The sequence below is a fragment of the Suricata suricatta genome, chromosome 8, assembly GCF_006229205.1.
Source record: "Suricata suricatta isolate VVHF042 chromosome 8, meerkat_22Aug2017_6uvM2_HiC, whole genome shotgun sequence".
NCBI lineage: Eukaryota > Metazoa > Chordata > Mammalia > Carnivora > Herpestidae > Suricata > Suricata suricatta.
Window position 1 is genome coordinate 91,905,608 of NC_043707.1, and position 19,168 is coordinate 91,924,775.

Consider the following 19,168-nt stretch of genomic DNA (forward strand, 5'->3'; position numbering starts at 1 on the left):
ATCTGTAACTTTGTGTGGTGACAGACAACTAGCCTTATGGTGGCGATTATTTCCCAAAGTATCAAATCAATGTCGTACACCTGAAACTAATATAATATGCCAATAATATTTCAATTATTAAAAATAGAATATTCAAAGACCTCCTACAAGGCAATTAGAAAAATTCAGAAAAACCAGTAGAACAATCCACAAAAGACTTAAACAAGAACTTTATATTAATAAATTGATGATAATTTTATAAGTGGATGACCATGGTCAATATGCCTAAGGAAAGGTCTTTAAAAGGGAAAATGTGTATTGAAAACAGAAGGAGATTGTGGTACAAACACACCAGATTAGCTAAATCTTAAAAAGTCAGTAAGTTACAAGTGTTAGATGTTGAGCAACAAGAACTCTTACACACTACTGGTGTGGTTAAAAATTAATGAAACCACTTTATAAAATGTTTGGCAATCTCTATTAAACTGAACATATTCATAGCCTCTGACTCAGAAACTGCATTTCTAGGAATATGCCCAACAGAAATGCATGCATATGTTCAAGAAAGCTATGTATAAACCTGTTCATAACAGTACTATTTTTTTTCAAATTTCCATTTAAATCTAGTTAGTTAACAGCAGTTCTATTCTTAGTAGCTCCAAACTACAACTCAAATGTCCATCAACTGTGAAATGGACATATAGTGGTATATATTTTTTTAAATATGTAATTTTAAGAGAGTCACATGAGCAGGGGAGGGGGAGAGAGAGGGGGAAACAGAGGATATGAAGCAGGCTCTGTGCTGACAGCAGAGAGCCCAATGCAGGGCTTGAACTCATGAACCATGAGATCATGACCTATGTTGACATTTAGAGCCAGCCAGGTGCCTCAATGGTATATTTTTTAAATGGAATATTATATAGCATTGAGAATGAATGAGTTACAAGTATATTAACAGTGTGAATAAATCTTACATAATATTGAGCTAAAGAAGCCAGACACACATGCACAAACACATATGAATCCCTTTCTAAAGTTCAAAAGTAGACAAAACTAAAAAAAAAAAAAAGTAGGCAAAACTAATCTATGACATTAGAAGTCAGATTAGAGATTACCTTCAAGAAAGGGGAAAGAGGAAGGAGTGACCAAGAGGAGACACAAGGGTTAGCTCTGGGGTACTAATGTTCTATTACAATCTACATAGTAAAAATATAGGTGTGATCACTTTGTGATAAAAGAACAGTTCATTTATTATTTGTGTTTTTTTCTAGCCTTTTTTAAAGTTTATTTTTTTTAAGAGAGAGAGTGTGCGTGAGCAAGGGAAGGGCAGAGAGAGTCAGAGAGACAATCCCAAGCAAGCTCCACACTGGCAGCATAGAGCCCGACATGGGCTCAAACTCAGAACCGTGAGATCATGACCTGAGCCAGAATCAAGAGTTGGACACTTAACTGACTTGAGCCACCCAGGTGCCCCTGTGTACTTTTCTATATGTAAATTATACTTCAGTAAAAATGTCTATTAAACAATAACTTTGCCAATGTGGAACAGATGGCCTTTCTTTGCCTCCAGAGGTGAGTCTTGAGAAGAGTACATCAGATACAATAGTCCAGCCTAGAAGGCAGAATCTGAATCTAGCATGGGGAAACATCACTCAAACCCCAGATGAGGAATGATGTATTTCAAAAGGGGAGGGAGAATTATATTCTTCAAACATGTCAGTGTCATGCGAGACAAAGAAAGTCTTGGAATCTTTTCAAATCAAAGGAGATGAAAGAAATACAAAAGCTAAATGTAGTACCTGCTTCTGAGCAAAAGGAATAAAATTATAAAAGGTATTAGATTGGGGCGCCTGGGTGGCTCAGTCGGTTAAGCCTCCGACTTCGGCTCAGGTCAGATCTCACGTTCGTGGGTTCGAGCCCCGCGTCAGGCTCTGTGCTGACAGCTAGCTCAGAGCCTGGAGCCTGCTTCTAGTTCTGTGTCTCCTTCTCTCTCTGCCCCTTCCCCTCTCATGCTCTGTCTCTCTCTGAATCAAAAATAAATAAAACATTAAAACAATAAAAAGTAAAAAAATAAAAATAAAAGGTATTAGATTGACAGATCTAACTAGATGACAGTATTTTTATGAAATCTACAATAAAATGTTTATGAATACATGGTCATGATGAATACAATTCTCAAATGGTTCTGAAAAATAATTTTGTATGTACACACATATATATATATAAATGATTAATCTGGGTAAAGGATTTTAGTTGTGTTTTATGTACTATTATTATTGTTGCATATTTTCGCTAAGTTTAAAGTTACTTCTAAATAAAAAGATTTAAAAATTTTTTAAAGGAATAACCAAAAATTCCAAATAAGGAGAGGATTTGCCTTACTGAATATTAAAACACATTATTAATCTAGAGTAATTTGAGGTACCTGGGTAGCTCAGTAGCTTAAGCATCTGACTTTAGCTCAGATCATGATCTCTCAGTTTGTGGGTTTGAGCCCATCATCAGGCTCTGTGCTGACAGCTCAGAGTCTAGAACCTGCTTTGGATTCTGTGTCTTCCTCTCTCTCTCTGTGTCCCTCCCCTGCTTGTGCTCTCTCTCTCCTTCTCTCTCAAAAATAAACAACCATTTTTTAAAAACTAGAGTAATTAAAGTTTAATAATACTTAAATTTATTATTATTAGCAAAGAATGACACTGAATAAAACATAACAGGGAGAAAAGAAATAAATCAAGCACATATGAGTATTTAGTACCTAATATTAGGAATATTTCACATCACTAAAGAAAATGGCTGATTTGATAAAGTGCTAGAGTAATAAGCTAGCTGGTTTAATAATGCTACCTCGCACATTATAAATTCCAGACAAATCAAAGAATTAAACACGAATGCCCACACTTGGTACATGTGCACATACCACAGAGAAGTGTTAATTAAAAATTTTTAAACAATCTTGAAGAAAAGGACTTTCTAAACATGGTATGCAAAACTAGAAATCAGAAAGGAAAATGTAATTACATAAAAATGAAAACTTCAATACAGGAAGAAGAAAAAGAACTTTAACTAAGTTAAATTACAATTCATCAATTAGGAAAAAATTCAATATCTATTACATAGAAAAAGGATGAATGTCTCTAATATACAAAGAGCTCCTATAAATAAAAAAAAAAATTCCCCCCTCAGAAAAATCCAGGTGTTCCAAAGAAAAAGGCCAATAAACCTAGGAAAATATTTTCAAACTCACTAAATCTAAGCAATGCACATTAAAGGAATTTCATTTTTATTTGATCATCATAAGAAATGAAATTGGTGAGCCTGAAGAAACAAGTATTTTACATAATTATTTCTCAAATAATAAAGTCCATGAGTGCAGAGAATATATCTTATTCACTACTATATCCTTATACCTAGCACATTGGTGTGCTAATAGACACAAATATCTGCTGATGACTAAATTATAGTTTATGCATATTATGATATAGATCTATATTTATTACCATAAGAAGATATCCCGGGAGTGTCAAAATATGTGATGCAAAACTGATAAAACTGTAAGAAGAAACAGATGAATTCTCTATTAAAGTTAGAGACTTTAACACCCCTCTAACAGAAATATAGGTCCAGCAGGCAGAAAATCATTAAAGGCAGTGTTGAATTAAATAGCACCATCAGTGGCACCTGAGTGGCTCAGTCAAAGCCTCAGACTTTGGCTCAGGTCATGATCTCATGGTTCACAAGTTTGAGCCCCACATCAGGCTCTATGCTATAGACGCAGAGCCCACTTTGGATCATCTGTTCACCTCTCTCTCTGCCCCTCACCCACTTGTTCTCTTTCTCTCTCTCTCTCTCTCTCAAAAGTATACAAACATTTTAAAAATAAATAAGTAAATAAATAGCACCATTAATTAACTGGACATAACGGACAGACTACTTCACCTAACAAAAATAAAGTACAATTATTCTCAGGTTCATATAGAATATTCACCAAGAATGACCAGATTCTGGACCATAAAATACCTTTTAACAAATTTAAAAGAAGAGAAATCATACATTTGTTCTCACCGCAATGGAATTAAACTAGAAGTCACTAACAGAAAGTTGGCTGGAAAATCTCCAAATATTTGGACATTAAACAAAACACTTCTAAATAACACAGGGCCAAATAAAAAACATCAAGAGAAATTAAGAAATGTTTTTAACTAAATGAAAATGATACTACAACTTAAAATTTGTGAAATGCAGCAAAATTCCCTAAAATTTACAGGGAAATTAATAACATTGAATGCGTATATTAGAAAAGAAGAAAGATTTAAAATCAATAATCTAAGCCTCCACCTTAGGAAACCAGAAAAAGAAGAGCATATTAAATCTAAAGTAAGCAGAAAAAAAGAAATAATAAAAATTAAGGCAGAAATAAATCAATAGAGAAAAGCAACAAAACCAAAGCTGATTCTTTGAAAAGATCACTAAAATCTAAAAAAAAAAAAAAAGAGAGAGAGAGAGAGAGAGAAAGAGAGAGAAAACAAATTACTAACAGCAGAAATGAAACAAGGGACATCACCACAGATCCAATGGCTATAAAAAGGACAATAAAGGAATATTATGCACAATTCTATGCTCACAAATTTGATAACCTAGATGAAATGAAGCAATTCCTTTAAAGACAGTTTGCCCAAATTCATACAAGTAGACGATTCAAATAGGTCTATATTTTAAAAATTGAATCAACAATTAATAACCTTGCAAAAAAGAAAGCATCATGCCCAGATGGTTTTACTGTTGAATTCTACCAAACATTTATACCAATTCTCTACAGTGTCTCCCAGTAGAAGCAAGGAAAATACTTCCTAACTCATTCTATGAGGTCAGCATTACCCTGACACCAAAATCAGACAAAGACACTACTGGTACTGGCAAAAGAATAGACAAATAGATCAATGGAACAGAATAGAGAGCCCACAGAGAGACCAACATAAATACAGTCAACTGGTCTCTGACAAAGGAGTAAAGGCAATACAATGGAGCAAAGAGAGTCTTTTCAGTAAATGGTGCTGGAACAACTGGGCATACACATGCAAAAAAAAAAAAAAAAAAAAATATATATATATATATATATATATAGGAGAAAAATAAAGCCATACACCTTCCACAAAAATTAACTCAAAAGGGATTGTAGACCTATATGTGAAACACAGAACTATATAAACCCCTAGAAGATAACATGGAAGAAAACCTAAATGACCTTCATTCAGCATGGCAATGACTTTTTATCAGTCATTAGTCATAGCACCAAAGGCACAAACCCTAAAAAAATAACGGTAAACTGGACTTCATTAAAATTAAAAACTTGGCAGGGCACCTGGGTGGGTCAGTCGGTTAAGCATCTGGCTTCCACTCAGATCATGATCTTGTGGTTTGTGAGTTCAAGCCCCGCGTTTGGTTGTGTGCTGACAGTTCAGAGCTGGGAACCTGCTTTGGATTCTCTGTCTCCTCTCTCTTTGCCCCTCCCCCGCTCACTTACACACTCACGCGCTCTCTCTCAAAAATAAATAAATATTATTGTTTCTTTTTAATTTAAAACTTTTCTGTGAAAGAAAATGTCAAGAGAATGAAAAGACAAGCCACAGACTGGGAGAAAATATTGCAGAATACACATCTAATAAAGGTATGATATGCAAAATATACAAAGATGTTTAAAATTCAACAATAAGAAAATGAGCAACCTAATTTTAAAATGGGCCAGAGACCTTAACAGATTCACCCCACCAAAGAAGATATAGAGATGGCAAATAAGCATATGAATATATACTCCACATATGTTATCAGGAAAATCAAATTTAAACAATGAGATACCGGGGCGCCTGTGTGGCTCAGTCGGTTAAGCCTCCGACTTCAGCTCAGGTCAGATCTCACGTTCTTGGGTTCAAGCCCCGCGTCGGGCTCTGTGCTGACAGCTAGCTCAGAGCCTGGCGCCTGCTTCCAGTTCTGTGTCTCCTTCTCTCTCTGCCCCTCCCCCTCTCATGCTCAGTCTCTCTATCAAAAATAAATAAAAACATTAAAAATTAAAAAAAATAAAAATAAAATAAACAATGAGATACCACTACATACCTATTAAAATGGCCAAAATCCAAAACAGTGATAACACCAAATGCTGGCAAAGATGCCGAGCAATATGTACTCTCATTCATTGCTGATGGGTTTGCAAAATGTTGTAGCTACTTTGGAAGACAGTATGGCAGCTCTTACAAAACTAAACATGCCCTTAGCATGATTTAGCAGTTGTGTTCCTTGTATTTACCCAAAATGAAATGAAAACAATCCACACAAAAACCTACACACAGATGTTTACAGCAGTTTTATTGGAACTTGAAAGCAACCAAGATGTCCTTCAGTATGTGAAGAGACAGACTATAATACATCCAGACAATAGAATGCTACTCAGGCACTTAAATGAACTATCAAGTCATAAAAAGATATTAAAGAAAACTAAATGTATATTATCAAATGAAAGAAGCCAATTTTAAGAGGCCACTGTATGTCAAACTGTACATTGGAAAAAGCAGAACTACAGAAACAGTAGGGACACCTGGGTGGTTCAGTTGGTTTAGCATCTAATTCTTGATCTCCCAGTCATGAGATAAAGGCCCACCGCACTGGGCTCCATGCTGGGCGTGAGCCGGTTGGGATTTTCTCTCACCCTCCCTCTCTCTGGCCTTCCCTCATTCTCATGAGCCCTCTCTCACTCTCAAAATATTTTAGAAAATGTTTTAAAAACCACAGAAGCAGTAAAAAGATCTGTGTTTGTGAAGGATTGGGGCTGTAGGGGTCAAGGATGAGTAGGCAGAACACAGAGGATTTTTAGGCAATGAAACTATTTTCTAGAATTCTACAGTTGTAGATACATGTTATTATACATTTATCCAAACCCCCAAAATGTACACCAAAAGTGAACCCTAATATAAACTATGGACCTGGAGTGATAATCGCAGGTTTGACTGTAATAAAAGCACCACTCTGGTGCAGGATGCTTATTGGAGGCGTGACAGTGTGTTTCTATGTTCTTTGGGACAGGAGGTAATATAAGAACTCTGCTCAATTTTGCTATGAACCTAAAAAAGTAAGGTTTACTAACTTTATATAATATAGAGAGGCAAAAGAGAGAAGAGCATAATAATTTATACATCTATATGCATATTATATATGTATATAGAATTGCACACACACACAATATGCAAAAACAATGTCTAGAAGTTCACACTAAATGTAGAACTCTCTAAAAAATGAAATATCATCTTTCCTTAATTTTTTGTATATTACTTAAACTGTTTACATTGAACCCATTGAACAAAATATTCAAAACCTGGTCCCATTAAAAACTGAATACAGAAAATTACAAATGTGCCTGAAATTGCCTAAGTATACAGAGAAGACATTCTATTAGAAAATTCCTAAGCAACCTGTAAGAAAGGTAAAATGCTGAGAGAGTGCTTTTTCCTTTTTAAGATAAACAATTTTATTTTTCTGGTTCTTAAAGACATCACACTCAGCTATTTAATCATGTAGAAAACTTAACTTCCTCAATATAATTCCCTAGGGCAGTTTTGGCTAAATAAAATGACTTAGAGGAAATCCCTAGTTAATTCATAATTTTTGTTCCTCCTTAAAATAATGAGATTTGGAAAGAAGAAAAGTAATAAATTAATAACTGGGTCCATTCAGTCTATTATAATGTCTTTTTTATACCTGTGTCAGATAAGCCAATGAAAGGCAAGACAAACAGTACTTTCAGTTTAACTACAAATGAGCAAAAAGTAAAGAAAACCACAATGAACTATGACAGTAGTCTCATTGCAAAATTTTAAACTATCCTCACCCACAAATTCCCTTTCCAAAAGCTTTCCTTTTTTTTCATTATTTATTTATTTGTTTGTTTGTTTGTTTTAATGTTTATTTTTGAGAGAGAAAGACAGTGAGAGCAAGGAAGGGGCAGATAGAGAGGGGGACACAGAACCCAAATCAGGCTCTGGGCTCTGAGCTGTCCACACAGAGCCCAGTATGGGGCTCGAACCAACGAACTGTGAGATCATGACCTGAGCCAAAGTCAGAGGCTCAACAGATTGAGCCACCCAGGCACCTGTGATTTTTAAAAGAAATTAAAATTCATCCTATCAGGTGTATAATGATGATTTACCCATTATCTAGTATATTTTAATCTCTTTTGTTATCTAAAATACCTAGTTTCACTACTGCAGTGATCAAAACAATATGCCAAAGTTCTTGTTTATTTTATGTAGTGTTGTCAGAGCCTCAGTCTGAAAAACCATCAAAATAACACTCTTCCCAATTTCCAAACACTTTTTTTTTAATGTTTTTATTTATTTTTGAGAGACAGAGAGAGACAGTGCGAGCAGAGGAGGGTCACAGAGAGAGAGAGATACAGAATCTGAAGCAGGCTCCAGGCTCTGAGCTAGCTGTCAGCACAGAGCCCGACGCGGGGCTCAAACCCATGAACTGTGAGATCATGACTTGAGCTGAAGCCGGACACTTAACCGACTGAGCCACCCAGGCACCCCTTTCCCAACACTTTTAAGAAGGAATTTATACTTATTTCTTAAACTTTAGAGAAATTAGTAACTTTTTTCAAGTACACTTTATTAATGCATACTATAATAAATCTCACCACCACTCCCATATTTCTGTTCACTACTTACATCCTGACAAATCCATTTTAATTAAAAAATAGCAGTAAAGAAGAGAAAATTCTATTTTATTTTATCTTAGTAAACATAAAGCTATCAGATGAGGTTTATTCCTAAACTTTACTGTTAATGATGTGAAAAGCAGAGTGAAGACTAAGCAGAGTTCTTCTGGAAAGCAGAGCTACAACTGATAGGAAAATCATCGATTGAGACCCAGATGTCATTTTTAGAGAGTCACTTTCCTAACCATAACCATGCATTAAGACAGTCGATAAGTTATAAACTGATAAATGTAAAGGGTACTCAAATCAATGCCCTTGAAGGGCAGATGAAGGTAATCAGCCTTTTCCATATGGCAATAGATAGAATATTTTATCCACTGAGAATGTACAAGTAAAAGCTCCTGACAGAACTTTAGGAACTGATTCTATAGAACATATCTCAGTCATGTAGCACAACCGACAAAAACACTGCAGATTTACAGGATTTGCCTATGCTTGGGCATCTTCTCCAAATGGTGTTCTGCAGCAAGATGAAATGTAGATATTGATTTAGAATTTTTATGTGCTTTTAGGTATACCATCAAATAAAATGAACTGTGGGGTCCATTCTAAAGTTTCATCTACTGTAACCTTTTCTACCTGCTTGCACTTTTAGTAACAAAAATTAATCCCTTGTCTGACCTTGAATGTCTCTCAATATGTTGGCCTGTCATCTCTGCTTTCTTATTTCCCTCCATCTCAGTTCTTTGCAGAAATATCAATTACGATATCCATTTCTATTCCCTCTTTTCCTATATTTGCCAATCTTGTCTTCCTACACAGAACTTGGTAGTCTAACAATGTTATTTGTAAACCTAGCATTTTTACTTCTTTTGAAAAGTCACTAATATGAAGAAAGGGAGAACACTGGTAATATTTATTTGGATTGTCCCCTTTCAGGCAAAGTAGATGGCAGTAAGAAATAAAGATAAAAAAGACTGAGAAGAGGAGCAGCAATATCATAAGGGCAAGACTCACATATTCAAAAACTGACTTTTAAAAGAGGGAAGAAAGGGGCACCTGGGTGGCTCAGTCAGCTGAGCTTCTGACTTCAGCTCAGGTCATGAGTTCGAGCTCTGCATCATGCTCTCTGCTGTCAGCACAGAGCCCGCTTTGGATCCTCTGTTACCCTCTATCTCTGCCCCTCTCTGCTCACAGGCTCGCTCTCTCTCTCAAAAATAATTTTAAAAAATGTTAAAAAGATATTTTTGCCTCAAGGATACACCTTATAAACATTCTCAGGATTCCTCAGGATCACACCCTCCAGGTAAAAGCACTACATCAATGCACAGCTACTTTACAATGATAATGAAATAAAAGGTACTACTTATGCATTATTCTCTTAAACCTAAAATTTAAAAAGAAGATACTAAGTACTGAGCATTCATTCATTTACCCTCAAACATGGCCTTGTATCAAGTTCCTACAGGCAAAAGCCTCCATTTGTGCAGCACAGAGTATTACATGTTCAGACTGTACAGTCATCACTGTAACAATCTAAACAGGACATAAGAAGTTTAAATGACCTCAATCATTTACTTGAAAATTATAGGAAGACGTATTAATGATATCTGGACTGTCTTAAGTATTCCTTGGATCTTCTTGATCTTATCTCTAAGATCATATAATATTTACTTGATCTTATCTCTAAGAAGCATATAATATTTACTAAAATTTGATAAATAAATTTTAATTATATCACATAATCTCTGAGTCTGGGGTAACTATGAATGGTTGGAGCCTCCATACTTCAAGATGCAACTTTGCAAGCGGTTAAGTAGGTAGTCTGCATATAAGAAGCAACATACATGGTCAAATCATCTAATTGACAAAATTAACCTAACCTCTATAAGTACTAAAGGATGTCAGAATCTCAGGATTGAAAGTATCTAGTAACCAGAGAGTAGTAATATTAATACAGTTCTTAACCAGTTTCCCCACATAATATACTCCAATCTATCAGTAATCTCTCCTAACCTACAGTATAGAATGAAAGAAAATGTGTAAGTTAAAAAAAAATAAACAAAAAACACTCTCATCCCCAGGAATCTAATCTGCTGTCTGGTTCAAATTCACTCACTAATCATTAATCACATCCAACCACCTATATAGTAGTGAGATCACCTTTACAACATCCTAGCCAAGTGCACTCACCCAACTTCTAGGGAAAAGCTCCAAAAACAAGGAGCTCAGGGCTTAATGAGATTTGTACTGAGCTAAAAATACAGCTATAAATTTAAAAGCCTGATAGTATTTTAAACTATTTTTTTATTAATATAACTGTTCTAGAGTGTCCATATAACTACATGATTCCAGCTCGTTTTATAAATTCTTTTAATGTTTATTTATATTTGAGAGAGAGAGCAAGAGAGAGACAGTGCATGAATGGGGGAGGAGCAGAGACAGAGACAGAATCTGAAGCAGGATCCAGGCTCTGGGCTGTCAGCACAGAGCCCAACATGGAGCTCGAATTCATGAGCCGTGAGATCATGACCTGAGCCAAGGGCGGATACTTAACCAACTGAGCCACCTATGCGCCCAATTCCAGCTCATTTTAAACAACCTTACTTGCTTGAAAGACACATGGAACCAAAAGTCTGTATCCTTATAATTTCCACCAACTGATCCTGGTTGGGCCTTCTGAAACTAATCTGTCTTCCATTTGATAACCATGATATAAAGACCTCCCATACCGAATAGTCTCAATTCCTTAGTCAGAAGACTACTAGATGAGTGTTAATGAGGGCCTCAGTCAGAATACTGGTAAGGGGTTAAAAAATGAGATATAAGCAACAAGCTGAGATGGTAGAACTAGCAACATCATACAAAAATATGAACGTTTATATCCTCACATATGAGAAAGACTAAAGTGACTCTGAGATTTCAGGTCTGATGTCTTGGAGGATAATAATGCCTTTAACAGAAACAGTTAATCCAAGAGGAGAAGACTAAAGGGGAAGATGGGAAATTCAATTTGAGAAACAGTTAATTTTGAGGTTTGTTTAACAAGTAAATATGGATAAGATATTTTCCAAGTCCCATTCCATTAGTTTACTTCTGCTACAAAAAGGTGCATCCATATTACTGAGACTAGTAATTATACCTCATTTAAACAGAAAATATCACATTTGTTCATTCATCAAGTATTTGAGTAAGTTACTTTCATTAAGGGACTGTGGGAGATACAATGAGCCATGAAACCCAGTTCCTAACCCCATTAAACTTACATTCTAGTATGAAAGATGTTTATAACTGACGAGAACTCAAGACAGAACATGGTATGTCTCACACTAGAAATATAATATGTTACAATTATTCAGAGAAATATTTTTTTCCTTTCCAATGAGAATATTCACACATGAAAAATATCACACAGTCACAACTGGGATTCTTCAAATACAAAGACCAAGGACGCACAAATAACATAAATCTTACTATTCTGGGTGTAAATGAGGATAACACCAACCATATTTCTTAGGAATGTGTTAAAGTGCCCTCCACAATTATGTCTATTGTTCAACATTAATGCTTGAATTGTATCATCACTCAAAAGAAGAGCATTGTTTAAAATGGTCACAAACACAATTGCTTTGGCTTATAAATGGAATTGTTTGATGTCATTTTCTCATCATTTCTAATTTTAAACAATAGTGTATCAATTTGAAAATAGAGCTACAGGTTTACAGCCTTACAAGGATAAAAACTGCATATTTTCTACCTGATATAATTGTTTTGGAGTTCCCTATAACTCTATATTATGATAAAGTTTTAAATTATTATGACTACTTTAGTCATTTTACCAGGCAACTTACTTTACAGAGTCTACTAAAAATTAGTTTAATAAGATCTTTATATTTTAAATTGATAACATAATCATATGGAAAAAATAATATAAATAACTTTAAACACATAATTTGACTATACGTCTTTAGTGGGATATAGTCCAAGGACATAAAATGGCAAAGAAATCTTTAATTGGTAAATCTGTTGTTGGAGAGTATCAGTATAATAATTCCAAAACTAACTTAAGTGTTTTATAGAATAGATGGGTAAATATATTAATATAGTTTTTAAAAACTTTTTTAAATGTTTATTTTTTTTAATTTTTTTATACTTTTTATTTATTTTTGAGAGACAGAGAGAGACAGTGCAAGCAGGGGAGGGTCAGAGAGAGAGGGAGACACAGAATCTGAAGCAGGCTCCAGGCTCTGAGCTGTCAGCACAGAGCCTGACACAGGACACGAGTTCATGACCTAAGCCGAAGTCTGTCACTTAACTGACTGAGCCACCCAGGCGCCCCTATTTATTTTTGAGAGAGAGAGACAAAGCATGAGCCAGGAAGGGGGAGAGGGAGAGGGGGACCCAGAGTCTGAACAGGCTCGGGGCTCCGGGCTTGTCAGCATAGAGCCCCATGTGGGGCTTGAACTCATGAACTATGAGATCGTGACCTGAGCTGAAGTCAGACGCTCAACTGACTGAGCCACCCAGGCACCCCTCTATTAATACAGTTTTGAATCAGAATTCTCCCTGTAGGAAAAGGGAGATACAAATATAAACTGACAGAAGGTGAAGATGAACTCTGTGGTTCTGAATCTGAATTGAAAGTATCCTATGAAATTCATGATTTCTTTTAAAAATGTGTGTGTGTGTGTGTGCGCATGTGTGTCAATTTATTTAAGGAGCCTAAAAGCATTGATACTCCAGTAACAGCAAGTATATTCAATGCCCAAGTCTTGGTTTTTGAGTACTGTTTTCCACTAAATTGAACCAGGACTCCAATGCAAAATGACTAATTCCAGGTCTTAAACAAGGAACATACAAGGTGAGACTAGAACATCTTTTGTACAAAAAATTAAGAATGTAGCCAGATACCAATATGGACATACACAAAGTCCATAGGAACTGGCTTGAAGGGACTAATCAAAATTAAAATTGAGATCATTTAATCATCAAAAAAAGAATAACAGTGGGGCACTGGGCCGGCTCAGTTGGTAGAACATGTGACTCTTGATCTCAGGGTCATGAGTCCAAGCTCCACAATGGGCATGGAACCTACTTTAAAAAAAGAAAAGAAAAAAGAGCACATGGGTGGCTCAGTCAGTTGAGCATCCAACTCGATTTTGGCACAGGCCACGATCTCACAGTCCGTGGGTTCAAGCCCCACATTGTGCTTTGTGCCGGGCTTTGTGCTGACAGCTCAGAGTCTGGAGCTTGTTTCAGATTCTGTCTTTCCCTCTCTCTCTCTGCCCCTCCTCTGCTTGCACTCTCTCTCTCTCTCTCTCTCTCTCTCTCAAAAATAAACATTACGAAAAAATTTTAATTAAAAAAATATATATTTAACAAAACAAAACAGCCTAGATGCTTCAAAAATATCAGTCTTAAGGGGCGCCTGGGTGGCTCAGTCGGTTAAGCATCTGACTTCAGCTCAGGTCATGAACTCCTGTCCAGTGTCAGGCTCTGTGCTGACAGCTCAGATTCTGCTTCAAATTCTGTGTCTCCCTCTCTTTCTGTTCCTCCCCTACTTGCAGTCTCTCACTCGCTCTCTCAAAAATAAATAAAAATTATTAAAAAGAAATTTGTTAATTAAAAAATGTCAGTCTTGAAAGACAAAAAAAAAGGAGGAAGGAGGAAGAAGAAAAGGTAGTGATTGCTCTAGATAAAAGAAAACAGACATGGCAACTAAGAAAATTCATAATCTCTGATTGGATTCAGTATGGTTTTTTTTATGTTTTTTATTTATGTTTGAGAGACAAAGAGAGACAGTACGAGCAGGGGAGGGTCAGAGAGAGAGGGAGACACAGAACCTGAAGCAGGCTCCAGGCTCTGAGCCCGACGCGGGGCTCGAACCCACAAACCATGAGATCATGACCTGAGGTGAAGCAGGATGCTTAACTGACTGAGCCACCCAGGCGCCCCTCAGTATGTTTTTTAAGCTATAAGGGAGATTACTGATACACATTTGGGCAAATTCAAATTTTTGAATATGGCCTATACATTAAATAATATCAATCAAGGTTAAATTACTTGGGTGTGCTCATCGCATTATAGCTATGTAAGAGAATGTCCTAGTTCATACGAGATGCATGGCAAAGAATTTAGAAGTGAAGCATCAGGAAGTCTCCACCTCAGTTTCCAATGGTTCCCCAGCATGGGGGAAAAACCCAAAAAAACAAACAAACAAACAAAAAACCCATGCATGTATTTAGAGAGAGAGAAAGCAAATGAGGTATAATGTTAACAACTAGTGAATCTAAGTACAAGATATGCAGATATTTGTTGTACTATTCTTTCAGCTTTTTTATAAGTTTGAAACTTACAAAAGAAAAAAGTTAGGAGAAAAAGTGGGGTGGAAATTAAATTTACTTTCATGCAGCTGATGAGACTATATTAAGTCTAACTACTTCTTTATCCTATCCATAAGTGCTAATATCAAGTACAACGTTCAGGAAGGTTTGGCTAAAATGAAAAGTAATAATCCTAACAAATAATAAGTACTTACAAAGCAAGCCACCATTACTTTCCTATGATAACTGTAGACTAAATACAATCTCCAATGAAAATTCTTAAAAGATGACATGCGTTAAGTCATCTAGGACAATTATGAATTAGCAGAACTATGTTGCATAATGTTCCCAATCCAAATATGACTAACAAATTTTTTTCTCCAATTGGGATCTATTAGTTACAAGGATCTCTAAAACTAAAATGTTGACACAAATATACAGATAATTTCAGACCACGTATCTATAATAAGTAACACAAACTATGTACCAGGAATTTTGTTAACCTATACATATATATCATTTAATACTTATAACAGCTCTGTAACACAGATACTATTATTATCCTCATCTTATAGATTAAAGGAAAGAAAGGCTTGGAAAGACTAAATAACTTCTACAAGGTCATACTGCTAGTAAATAGCAGAACACATCTTGAATCCAGGCAGTCTGACGCCAGAGCCCATGCTCTTTGCTCTTCTACTGCTTTACTATGAAATGTAAAATTTAAAAAATAAACTGATTGTATTGATTCAAAATCTATAAAAATTACACAAAGGAGACATTTCAAGGAAAAATCAAAAGTATGCCTTTCTTCCCAAAAACACATTTAAATTTACTTATACACTAACTGAATGAAAAAGTTAGAATTTAACTAGATGCCCATGGATTGCGAAAAATTACGCGAAAATGGAGATCATGTATAACTGTATTACTCAGTTACCTATTCATATATATGATTGAATATGTTACATATAAATTCAAAACAAATACCAACATATTTCCATATGCTCTCATCTAGAACTTTATCCCTGTTCATTCAAGGAAGAAAAGAAAAAAAAAACACTGAAAAAGTTTATTTCAGGTACATCATTCCTCAAATATACTTAATTGAAACAATGACATACAAGAAAAAAAATAGAAGCAATTAACCTTGAAAACTAATGCCACCATAAAAAATGTTAACAAATAAACATCTCCCCAATTCTGATCATCTTACTATCTTAGTGAACTGTACCACTATCCATCCAGTTACAGAAGCCAAAAACCTCGTGGTGGCACCACCTTCCGTTTCCTCATTCCTGCAGTCCAATCCATCACCAAGTTCCACCTCCTAAATATCTCTAAATCCATCACTTCTATCTTCACTATCATCTAGCCCAAGATATAATCATCTCTAATCTGGCTTCTTCCCATCCACCCTGCTGTCCCTTGTGTAAACAGTTTTTTCTCTGTATATCATCAAATCCTTTCTTAAAGCACTTACAATAGCTGGAACTTTAAAATGTCTTTGAACATTTGATTTAAGTCTACCTCCCCTATCATACAGTAAGTTCTATGAGGGTAGTTCTATGATGAAGCTCACCATTTCATCATTGTGATCTAGAAGAGTGCCCAGCTAATAAATAAATGCTAAATGATTGTATGCATTTCAAAGACTACAAGTTTATTTATAAACAGGGGGAAACGGTTATAAGGTCCACCAACCATTATAAGGAGTATTTTATTTCATCATTTCTAGATCACACATTTTCACATTTTAACTCTGACAATGAATACAACTTATAGTTGACAATCTTTGTTTAATTGGCAACATTTTCTTTCATAGTGATTCATAAACAAAGGTGTATCATGGAATTTTTCTGAAACCTCAGGACTTGATATAATAAGTAAATAAATCTACAACACACCTGGTCCACTCAGTTCAAAGTTGGTAATGTAGCCTCCCTTCTCCGTTGGCCACTACCCTACTCCCAACATTAAATAAAGACAACTGGTTCTTTCATCAACAGTGATCAAATCCATACCTTTCTTCTGGCCCCACTATAACAACAGTACATCTGTCTAATCCCTCTTTGCTTCATATCTGAACTCTTGTCATAGCTTCACTCACTTAAACATTTGCTTCAGATTCAACCAGTACTGTGCCCTTATGTGTGCAAGTTATTGAAGAAACAAAGCAGTCCAGTTATCGGTCCCTCCCTCTCCTGTCTCCCCTACAAGTCAAAATTTTGTTCTTTTTATGCCTCAAGCTAGAATCACTTTTCTTCCAGTTTCTACCTACCAAATCTATATATGCTATTTTAGTTCTAAATTAAATCTCATCCTCTTCATTAATTCTTTCCTAGTTAATCTCTTTTCAACTTTAACATTCTAAAATACATGAAGTCTAATGCATATTGGCTACATTAGCTTCTTGAAGGCAAGGTTTACATGCCATACATTCTGCTACAGTGTAAGCTCCCCAAGAGCTTACTTTTGTCTCTATTCACTGTTACATCTCCAGCGCCTAGAAGAGTATCTGGTACATAACGGCTGCTTCAGTAAATATTTAATGAATTAATGCTCCTTATATATAGGATAGAAGGTGGAGAACACATCTTTGCAGCTGTGGTAGACTGGGAAGAGTCAAAATGAACTGGACTAAATGACTTGAACTCTTTGAGCTTCAGTTTCTCAATATGTTAAATGTAAATAATATTCAGCAGCTCATGAAGTTGTAATATTAAGTGCCAATAATGCTTTAACAGTGCCTAGTATAGAGCTGAGAACAAGAGGATGCTCTCAATAAATGTTTTGATGATTTTTTTCATGATCACTAAATAGTAAGCATATTCAATGAATGCCTATTAAATCAATAAAATCTCAGGAAAAATATAAAGTTTGAGGAATGTCTAACCTCTTAACATTTATCTAGCCAAAAATTCTATGAGCAAATTACATCTGAAATATTATATATTTCACTCCAAATTGTAAGCATGGGTGAACCATTTCTGATTAGCTAGGAATAATTCCCATTTGACAGGGTACAAGTATTAATATTTATATTTTACTGACATGTACAGATTGTATGTGAATGCTTAAAGAAGAACAAAGTTTTACAATTAGGATTTCCATAGCGCAATAATCAGAATAAAAGAAAAGCTGCAAACTTATCTGAGTTACACAGTCCCCATAAAACCAGGAAGTACAATAATTTGTCTACAAAACATTAATGAATAGTATACAATGCTGTTTTACCAGACTTATAAAAATATGTAAAAATATACCATAAACAATTACAATAAATAAACTTTTCAACATATTTGCATTCTATTTTACATAAAGAGTATCAATTAAATGGTTTTTAACTTTTTTTTACTGAACTATACAATTCCTTATATTGGCTACTTATTAACTTTAAACAGTTCCCCAAATTTTACAGAGAATGAACTTAATAATTCAACATAATATCAGATTATTGGGCCAATTAGAAACTCTTAGAATTAGAATCTTCCTTGTTCAGCAGACAAGCTTTATTAATTTATAAATTGGAACATATATAGACTTTACCTTTCAAAGCTTTTCCAACCCCTCTGGGTACTTTCAATGACTTATAATCTAGTTACAAATTACAAGCAAGCAAGAAGGAAAGAGCACTCCACTGTGTCTGCTTTTAACTGACACAAAATCATTGCAAATTCCAGTAGGGACACATATTCTGAGTAGGAAGGGGGAGGGGGGAATCCCACCTAAGCCATTCAGATACAAAAAGTTGTAGGACAAAGTATTCTACTTTAACTGTAAGGTAGCACTTATCCTCTTGGAAAATAGCACAAAATGAAAATGTAAGCCAAGAAACGTTAAGAAATATAAGATGAATAAACAGTCATGCTGAGATGACCAATGTCCTCTCTTACATTCACCAGTCATCATAAGAATGTATTCGAACCTACAACCTATAAAGCCCTTAGATGTGGATGGAGGTAGAAGAGTTGAGGGTGGGTGAGAACCAAATAAAGTGAGTGAACGTTAATTTCTGGATGGAAAGGCATTAACATATTCAGGCGAGTGTGTTAACGTCTGCAGCAGTAACAAAGGCCAAAAAGGAGATAAGGTGTTAGGAATGATAAGATTGACATCTTGGGAATCTAATTTTTTTTTCATTTCTTTTCTTTTTTAATGGAAAACA

At 35.3% G+C, this 19,168-nt stretch overlaps 1 protein-coding gene across 2 annotated transcripts in view; it reads right to left on the bottom strand.

The window, feature by feature from the left end:
• Positions 1-19,168, bottom strand: part of ATG4C (autophagy related 4C cysteine peptidase) — a 91,637-nt gene that overhangs the window by 71,980 nt on the left and 489 nt on the right. The window lies entirely within an intron of this gene.